The sequence below is a fragment of the Notothenia rossii genome, assembly GCF_949606895.1.
Source record: "Notothenia rossii genome assembly, chromosome: 5".
Classification (NCBI taxonomy): Eukaryota; Metazoa; Chordata; class Actinopteri; order Perciformes; family Nototheniidae; genus Notothenia; species Notothenia rossii.
The window spans coordinates 48132490-48142145 of record NC_136903.1 but is presented as its reverse complement, the minus strand read 5'-3'; the positions used below and the strand labels follow the sequence as shown (position 1 = coordinate 48142145).

The following is a 9656-nucleotide window of genomic DNA, read 5'->3' as shown; positions in this document are numbered from 1 at the left end:
GGACACGCCAAACCGGGACCAATATGGAGACCTATCAGCCACTGATAATAGACCGTCGTCTTATTACTGCACTGCTGTTGTAATTCCGATTACCGTAACCCACCCGCAATATCTTTTTTTAAACAGAACAGTTTTAACCACTGATAAAGGCTTAGACCTAAACCAAGCCTTTCTTGAAAAGGACTTTCTTTAAAGCACTGACTTCGGTCTTAACCCTGAGTTGATTCATTATGCCCCGCTGGTTTTCACTTACTCGGCCCTTAACCGATTCGCTATGTCTCCAGATCTTAACAAAAATCGTCAAATGGGCTATATACCCTTACGTCATAGGCTAACTAACTATTAACGTAACCAGAGACACCTATGTGAAAGCAGCAAGGCACCTATCCGAAGTACAATGTCCACACACTATATATTTAAAATTCAACACCCACACGTGGTTAATAGCATGCAGGGTTAATGGAACAAAAGAAAGTGTGAACTCACCCTGCTTGTGACAAAACAACGCCTCGTGGTTTTAGAGTGATTATTTTATCAATTTGGGTTGTTTTAACATTAAAATGCACAGCTATTTTCAGGATCAGCCGGCTGCCGTCAAACACACAAATCTAACTTTGCCTAGTTTAACGAGTGAAGAATCTTTGTCATAACAGGCATCTTCTTCCCGATTGATTTGAGCTCTTGTGTGTCGAATGGCTGCAAGCGTCTCCAGGAAACAGCCGGTTGGTTTTCTCTCCTCGGTCAGCGGGATCACGTCGGGGTCACCAGATTGTTAACTGTGTTCGTTATTCTCCCGACCAGGAGAGAAGCTTTAAAATAGGACTAAATGGAGTCTCTGTGAAAGTTCAATTGGGTACTTTAATTAAAAAAGGCGCGGGTTGGTCACAAGCATGATATTGTTCAGTCAGACAAACAGCTGTGATCCGCTCCTCGATAGGGAAGAGAAGAGAATGGATCTCTCCTCCGGTGCTGTTATATATCCTCTGCTGGCTCCTCCCCGCCAGCCGGCTCACCTCGTCTCCAATGTCCGTTATTGCATTTAAACAGAGGATAGGTTCTTTTCACACTCAATATATGCTTAACACGCCGTTTCTCCTCATATTCTCTTTCATCACTTTTCATTTAACACATTCTAAACGCTATAATCAATACTCTAAACAATACTTCTCGGCTCGTTTGGTTTCCGGTCATTCCGCATGTTGTCACATGCTACTCTCGTCTGTAAACAATAATGTATTCAAATAAACTGTACCTTCATTTAATATTCAGCATGGTAGTATCTCGACATCTATAGTTGTAGTGTTAAATCAGTATGCTTCGGTTTGCACCACTCAATATCATTTCGCTACTAAATTCACCTCTTCAGGAAATCGTATATTAGCCACATGCTAAATGCTAACCGTAGATGAAGGATTTTCAGAATAAAAGCTTAACTGCTTGTGCACAAGAATTTCTGGTTTTTCAGTATAAAAGAGCATTACAACTGACGGCATGTTTAAACTACATTTCCCCATTAAAACATTGATTTTAATTTCTAACAATACTATATACTTAAATAATCTGTGGAAACTCAGCTTTAATCGGATATCTTGTATGTGCAGCTACGATAAGTAATAAGGGTACTTTTATCTTGAGTTCTGTGCCAATGTCCGTGAGCATTTTTCGCTAAGGGGTCATTTAGATGCTTCTTATGAGACTTGTGTTTTGTTTTGGTAAGAATGGTTTATATCGTCAGTTAGCTGAGATTATTTCCGTTAATCTGGTATAACACATTAATAGGTTCTTAAATATTAAGATCCCCTGAGACCAGGGGCGGATCTACAAAAATATTCATGGGGTGGCATCCCCTGGCAGAAGTATATGCTGATTTAATCACAGTCATATCAATTAATTTTAACTTGGAAAGCCACAATATTAATATTTTAACTAAATAACATTTGGTGACACTATTGTGGCACATCAGTAAAGCTTTAAATATAAATATATAAGGTGGCAAGCTTAATTTAATGAATTTGAACTGAACAATAACTGAATGAGTTGTCTCACTCTTAGACCAGCAGGGGTACCAAATCTATGCAGACTGCTGCAATAAGTACGTTAATTAACTGCCTCATCGATGTGTGTCTGTATGAATATGATATTATTAACAATCATATACTTCCTATCGGCTGTCAATCACTGTTATGATTCACATATTATGATAATCATATGTTATTATTAAATAAACTTTTTTTGGAGGAGGAGTTAATGATAAATGTTCCTCAAGATGCTTGCTCACCCTCCTTCAAATTTGAATGACAAGTAATTACTATCATATAACAAAAGAATCAAAGGAACAGTTCAGCGCCCCACAACTTCATTGCAAACAGTTACAACCTTGACTTTACATCAGAAAGAACAAACATTAAAGAAGTGACTAACTGCATCAGTTAGGGTTAAAAAACGTGTATTCAACTAAAACATATACATCGCTGCAGTTATTATCCAGTGGAATGCCCTTACCTACTGGCCTAGTTAAATCAAAGTGGTTACTTTTGTTTGGCTGGGCAGTGTAGTTTTACACACTGTCTTATTAGACTTTCTCCAGACTTAAAACTGTTTTTTGGGAGCAGAACCCCACAAAAAAAAAAAAATTCAAACGTAAGGTCATCATCTTAACAGTTTTTAATGCTCATCGAGTCATCCGTGAGCAGAGCATCAAGTTGGCATGCCTATTAAAGCTGAATGAGGCGATTACCATCGTGTTCAGCAAAACGCCTCACAAACTTATTAAGATTGAAAGCTATGGTGCATTTTGTTTTAATGCTGAGTACAGCCTGAAGAACATATCGAGGATTAAAAAACTAATGTCACAACAGGACTTAGAAAAGCTTGTCCATGCTTTTATCTTTACTCGACTACTGCAATAGTGTATTCACAGGGCTGACAAAAAAATCCATCAGAAAGCTGCAGCTGATTCAGAACGCTGCTGCACGTGTCCTCACTAACACTCGAGTGGATCACATCAGTCCGGTTCTGAAGTCTTTACATTTGCTTCCAGTCGGCCAAAGAATTTATTTTAAAGTAGCTACTATTGCTAGTTTTTAAATCATTACATGGTTTAGGACCAAAGTATATTGTTGAACTCCAAAGTATATTGTTGAACTCCTACATAATTACGAGCCATCAAGGTGCATCAGATCTTCTGGGACGGGTCTGCTATCGGTTCCGAGAGTGAAAACAAAAAATGGAGAGACAGCATTTAGCTATTATGCCCCGACACTCTGGAACAAACTACCCAAATCATGCACGTCCGCAGAAACGCTTACTATTTTTAAATCGAGACTTTAAACGAGTTTCATCTTTTAAGCCGGAAAATTGTGAATTAGCCTTAAATGTAACAACAAAGTCAAACTGTCTTTGTTTTCCGCAGGTTTTTACGTACCCACATGTATAGCACCGGACCACACTCATATCCTTTTTAGCCAGCCCCAATCAAGAGCATGCACCCCTACACACTCTCTCTCCTTCTCACACACACACACACACACACACACACACACACACACACACACACACACACACACACACACACACACACACACACACACACACACACACACACACACACACACACACACACACACACATACACACACACACACACACATACATGCCATACTACACAAATTGTCCAAACATGTTGTATTACCACTTTATATATTGTAAATTGTTTTGTATACTTCTGAAATCACTTGATCCCTCAATGAAATAAGAAAAAAAGGAATTCAATTAAGCTCTCGACAGCCTAAGAAGGTAGCAAACTCAGGTAGAACAGGTAAGCTAATAATTTATATAGTTTACTCATAATATCATGATAAATTACATGAAACACATTTTAGTTGTTTCAGCAATCTTTATTTTGTGTTAATAACCTTTGAAACAGGGAAAAATAGAAAGATGCTCCATGGCAGTAACCAGAACAAAATATTTTGCAAATCTATTTGTTTGCTTCTCAGAGCCAGTCTGAGAGAATCAAAGGCTGTATGTAAAGACTTATGGTCGAATACATCTTTACAGTTTTACTGACTGAATTAGCCAAGGGAGTAGGTGTAATGGAGGGTGCCACCTTTTTCAAGAAAGCAGTCATGCTCATTGGTTCCCAGCTTAATTTGCCGCTGGCAGACTCCAAGCAGGTCATCGAACAGGATGTCACTGTCATGAACCTCAAGCCTCATCACGTCATTCTCTCGGGCCTTGAAGTGAGTGAACTCTTCCTCCCACCAGGGGTTTGGGTTGTTGTTGCGAACTGATGTTTCACCCAGAGTGGCAGATCCACAAAAAACCTTGACATAGCCAGCTGTAGTTCCCAGAATACCTGAAGGAAGATTGCTGGCCCGCAGGTTAAGCAGCTTGAGCTGGGCCTCAGCCACTGTCAGAGTGCACAGGACCAATAGCAGGAGCGGGGAACAGGAGGCCATGCTGCAGAAGCTGTGAAAGATGAACATTGAATAAGCCAGTGTGAGGTTTTATGACACACTCTTAGCTCACAATGCTGTTTTAAGAATGAAGCTGGTGTTAAAAACTGAATATTTGACTGGTTAATCCATCATTCTGCAATTTTTTCAGTCATTATGGGCAATTTCCTATACTGCTAAAATGGTTTCCACGTGGGGTCACTGACAAATCACTATTAGGCTATATATGTCCTGCTTCATCTTGTTCATGGTATAGTTTAGGGAGTTTGTAGGTAACTACTTGGATTCAGTGCGACCATAAAGGGGAGCCAAGCATGACTACTTTCTGCTTCCATGTTATGGGCACAAACAATTATTAAATAAATACATATACATTTCTTTTTTTAATAATTAAAAATGTTCTCTACTTATTCGTATTCCATTCCATTAATAGTAAATGGCAGTTTACCTAGTGGACCTGTGGTCCCCCCAACACAGAGTGAGTCCAACACTACAGTGAAATTACTTTATATTTTTATACTTTTGTTACAACTTTGTGACCTCTGGAGCACCGGTGATATGTGCAAACAAAGTGAATGCATAGTCCTGCAAATGAGATGACATTGACAAAAACCTTTACTAGTTTTCTGCCTATGTTAAATCCACTTTAAAGTGTAATATTTTATTCACACTTAATCATTTTTGTTACTCTCAAGTTTAGAGTAACAAAACCCACGCACCACTATGAGGTATTTTTACTATGAAAAAGTTATCAATAGTTAAATAGTGCGCACATGTACAATCATGTAGATAAGACGCCTTTTACTTCCTGCTGCTTTATAAAAAATTCCAGTTTAGCCAAATGAGTTTTCATCATCTTCAAAGGAAAGAGTGTGAAATGTTAATCTGGTAACAGCTAGATTTGTTTGAACAGGGTTTCCATTTACTTTTTTTATCTCTTAACCTTCAAAACACACATATCTTTGGTTTGGAAAACTCCCACCACTTGTAACCTATTTTCTTGAGAACCTCTGTCCATTTAAAAAAATGAATCTACTAGCTAGTTTATGCCAAAGCCTTCATTGTGTTGCCAGTAAAGGTACCTACAAAGCACTTGTTTTAAGTCTTAATCTTCTAAATCGAATATTCCAGATGGGGTTAAGAGGTGGTAGATGGAGTGATGAGCCATTTCTGATAACACCCAAAACAAATTGCATCCGTTTTGAGATGTTGATTGCAATATTTGTATTTCTTTTTTTTCAGACGTTTGTCGGTGTTGGACAGAGAGGGATGAAACCCTCAAACATGTACTTTGACATATATTTTCATATTTGCTTTGAGAAAAGCATAGGCCTATTCATTTTTAAACACAGATATAAAAACGTAATCCTTAATAAAGGGCAAATTGGAGCTTTAATTAAAAAAACTAAAACGATTCTTGTTTAAACAAGCAACTGGAATTCAACAACTTCAAGTTTTTTACTCATTGTCTTTTAGACTGCTGTGCAGGAGCAAAGTCCTAGGGTAGGAGGAGAGGACATTTCTGCAAACTAGCATTGACTTGCAGACAGTATCTTTAAAACTGTTATTAAACTATAAGAGAAGAGTCTATAAAAACATTTGATCAGCTCACTATGTGTAGCTGGCGTACAGATATTTACATTGCAATTAAAGCTTTTCCTGACACGCGATCGCAAAACAGTGACAAACATTAGCAACATGTGGTGTTAGCTGTTATGCTTTTATTGTGATAGAGCTAACAGGATGTATGAGACCGGATGTGGACACAACTGGTCATGCTACTACGAAATGACATGGAGAGTACAAGCCTGAATAAAGTAACCACCATGCTCTAAACCGGACACAACACATTAAGCAAACATGCCTGTTGTTGAGACCCAAACTTTTTTTTTTATAAAATGGGAATACTGCTGCTAGACAAAGATAAAATGGTCCCCGGGCACAGATTACTTTTAGGAAATGAAAAGTTAAAGCACAAACGCTATTCTAAGCAAAATGACAGGAAATGTTTAATAATATTATTATGATTATTATGAACAGTGCAGTATTACCTGTAGTCCTGATGCTTGTCTCTCTGCACACTGTGTGCTTTTCCTTACGTTTTTATAGGCCAGCAAACCTCTTATCAGATTCATCCCGCCCTCCCACCACACATCGACCACAGCACCTGCTACACAACCTGCTACACAATCAGCTACACAACCTGCTACACAATCTGCTACACAACCTGCTACACAACCAGCTACACAATCAGCTACACAACCTGCTACACAACCTGCTACACAATCAGCTACACAATCAGCTACACAAGCTGCTACACAATCAGCATTTTACAACGTGACACAAATAGAATGTTAGGCCTTGAGCTTCATGGATTGTTTGGCCTATTGGTCCCTTTATCCAATATCTGATGAGAGGACTACAGCACCACAATCCTTTATTCAGATCTAGCAAGAGGGACTTTACCAAAAATGCAGATTCAATTAAAATAGTTTAAGCATTCATACATTTAATATGCAAAACCAGTGAATATAAATCCATGCCAGCAACTGCTCATGTGTTTAAATGTGCTAAATATACAGAAACCTATTGCATTTAACATTAACATTTTATTATTTGTTAAAAGGAGAGGGTCATTGTGTTGCTCTCTATTAGGGCAGCATAACATGTGACTTCCTGCAGGAAGAGAAACCTGTCTGAAAGCAGATCATGAAAAGCAGACACGTGTTCAACTATTACACAAGAGCAATAGAAAACGCTATGACTGGAAACATGGATGTGTAGTGTCCAGGACAGGAGGACTTTGAAGCTGGTGTATCAAACTGCCCAGAGTAATACCCATCTAGAACATCAGTGATATTGGCAGGAAAGGTGTCTGCAATGAGGACACAAATTATATTAAAGGCAATACTCGCCAAAGCCATACTTTTCTGTGAACAAAAGACAGTTTTTCATGTAGCAAAATTGGACTACAACCGCAAGGACCAAAAAAAATCTCCTTCAACTTTTAGCTAGTGCCCGATACCTCCTAGGATACAGGTATCTATATAAATGTTAGGTCAATAACATTGAAATCAAGGTTTGATTTCTGATTCAATATTTTCAAACATTAAACTTAGTCAAAAAGATATTTTTCCTGATGCATATGTTAATGAAAAGCTTATTTTTGTGTCTATCTGAAATCATAGAATGATCTTGAACAATTAAACCTCACAAGTGTAATTTCAAATATAAATACTATAGCACAAGTTAAATGTAGGTTTATATAATGATTATATTTTTCAATTTGTGTGGATGGTGTTGATAAAATAATGCTTTTCCTTTATTTTTTATTTGCAGGTAAAAAAGAGGCAATCAAATAATCTGCTGCAGACTGCTAAGCATGTATGATAGAAAATAGAATAATAAAACTGCTTTTGTCACACTAAGTCAGTTAACACATATTCCTAATCTTCAGAGAGTAAAAGTGGACATAATGTTACATTTTTAGAGCTAAATCAATTCTTGTCAGAATTAATATGTTACACTACATCATACTGAATCAAGTTTTACAATATGATGTAAAAACTCATAGATTTGAGGCCCCCATCAGGCTAACACCACAGCAGCACAAGAAAATGTGGCAAAGTACATCTGCCAACAGTGTGGGAGCAATCCAGCTGCTGAATGTGATGTAAGCGTGCACACCAGACATGTCCTTCACAACAGAGATACCAAGACAGCCTTCAACAACTTATTTTGCGGGAAGATAAGTGTCCAAAACAAAATGTATTTCATTCTTGGACTTCATCATTAGTTGACAAATAATGCCTTTTTGTCTCTTATTTTTCGATCTTGCATTTTGTGTATACTCAATGTTATTCAGCTTTCTGACGACCCTCAGTGAGTCTTTAGCAATATACTTCAAAGCTATTGAGCCTTTTTTTCCTCCTTTTTTTTAAGTGAAGCCTTAGTGGTTAGATACATCTTCAAATCACAATGTTATATTTCCAAGTCAATACTAATTATCTTAATTCACATTTATGATATTCGCCTCTAGAAATGCCGAAGAAAATCTATGGCTGTTCACCAGTGTCATTGAGGGTCAAACCCAGGAGACGTTGGTAAGGATGTGAATAACTTTATTTTGGCTTGTTTAAAAACTAATATGTATATTTCACTAGTAAACAACTCTCAAGGTCTGCCAAAGAGGAGCATTTGATTTGTCCTGTGTGCACCCCAGATAAGTTTGTTGTTTCAGTGGATCGAAAACACAAGCATTAACATTTAGAAAATGCAGCCAGCTACTCAACATTTTGTATAAATGTTAGTGGATCTGCTTTATCAGCTAAAAAGAACATCAAATAAGAAGGACACATTGGAAAAGGTACAGTTATGTATATGTACTCATTATGATTAACCTACAACTCTGACTCTTCATCATTTCTAATTTATATCTAATCTAATCTTCTTGATGCTTCACTGTCACTGCTACTGAAACTTTCCCACGGTGGCAAAAACTGTGGTATTTAGGATAGGATATGACTGAGATGTGCCTGAAAGTGGGACACAATACTTAATAAGGGTCAGTGTTTCCTCCTCTGTCCCTGTGAAAAGACAAAGTAAAAAGGTGAAGCTTAAAACTGTTGGAAGATTTACCGACTCTGTAATGAGCAATTTATTCTAGTGTATATATAACAACATAGCCCAAATCAAATGATAGTGCTGAATGCTAAACAAAGTTTGTGTTGATTTAATACTCTTAAAAATAAATAAACGTTTGCCCTTTTAACACTAGAACCGCCAACGGGTGAGTCATTCTACAATTTAGGGTACATTCCATGTCCATTGATGTCAATTGATGATAATTATAATTATAATTTATATTTTCTTCAAAAATATCATATTTTGCCTATTATTGGAAAGCATGTTATAATATCACACAAACATTATGTGCATCCTATGCTTAATTAAGCTTGAAATGTGTCAGGATGTTCTTAAATTGACAGTTTTTGCTATGTCCGTTTTTCAGTTGAGGGTGTCTTGGTTTCAAAATAATGAATAAAAACCATTAAAGTAAATAAAAACTATTATTCATTTATTTCAAAAGTCTAAATACTAAAGAATAATCATATTTTTTAAATTGATTTCCTCCTTTTAATAATTAAAATATCTTAATATATGAATGTCCACAAAAGTTCTGTCAACTATGTTACTAAT

General features: G+C 37.0%; 1 long non-coding RNA gene across 1 annotated transcript; it reads right to left on the bottom strand.

Moving 5' to 3' along the window:
• Window positions 1-3875: 3875 nt before the first annotated feature.
• LOC307042102 lies at window positions 3876-6569 on the bottom strand. The gene is made up of 2 exons (XR_013809000.1): window positions 6509-6569; window positions 3876-4470 (listed from the first exon to the last, which is right to left on the bottom strand). It is a non-coding gene; the product is annotated as an uncharacterized lncRNA (long non-coding RNA).
• Between the last annotated feature and the right edge of the window lie 3087 nt (window positions 6570-9656).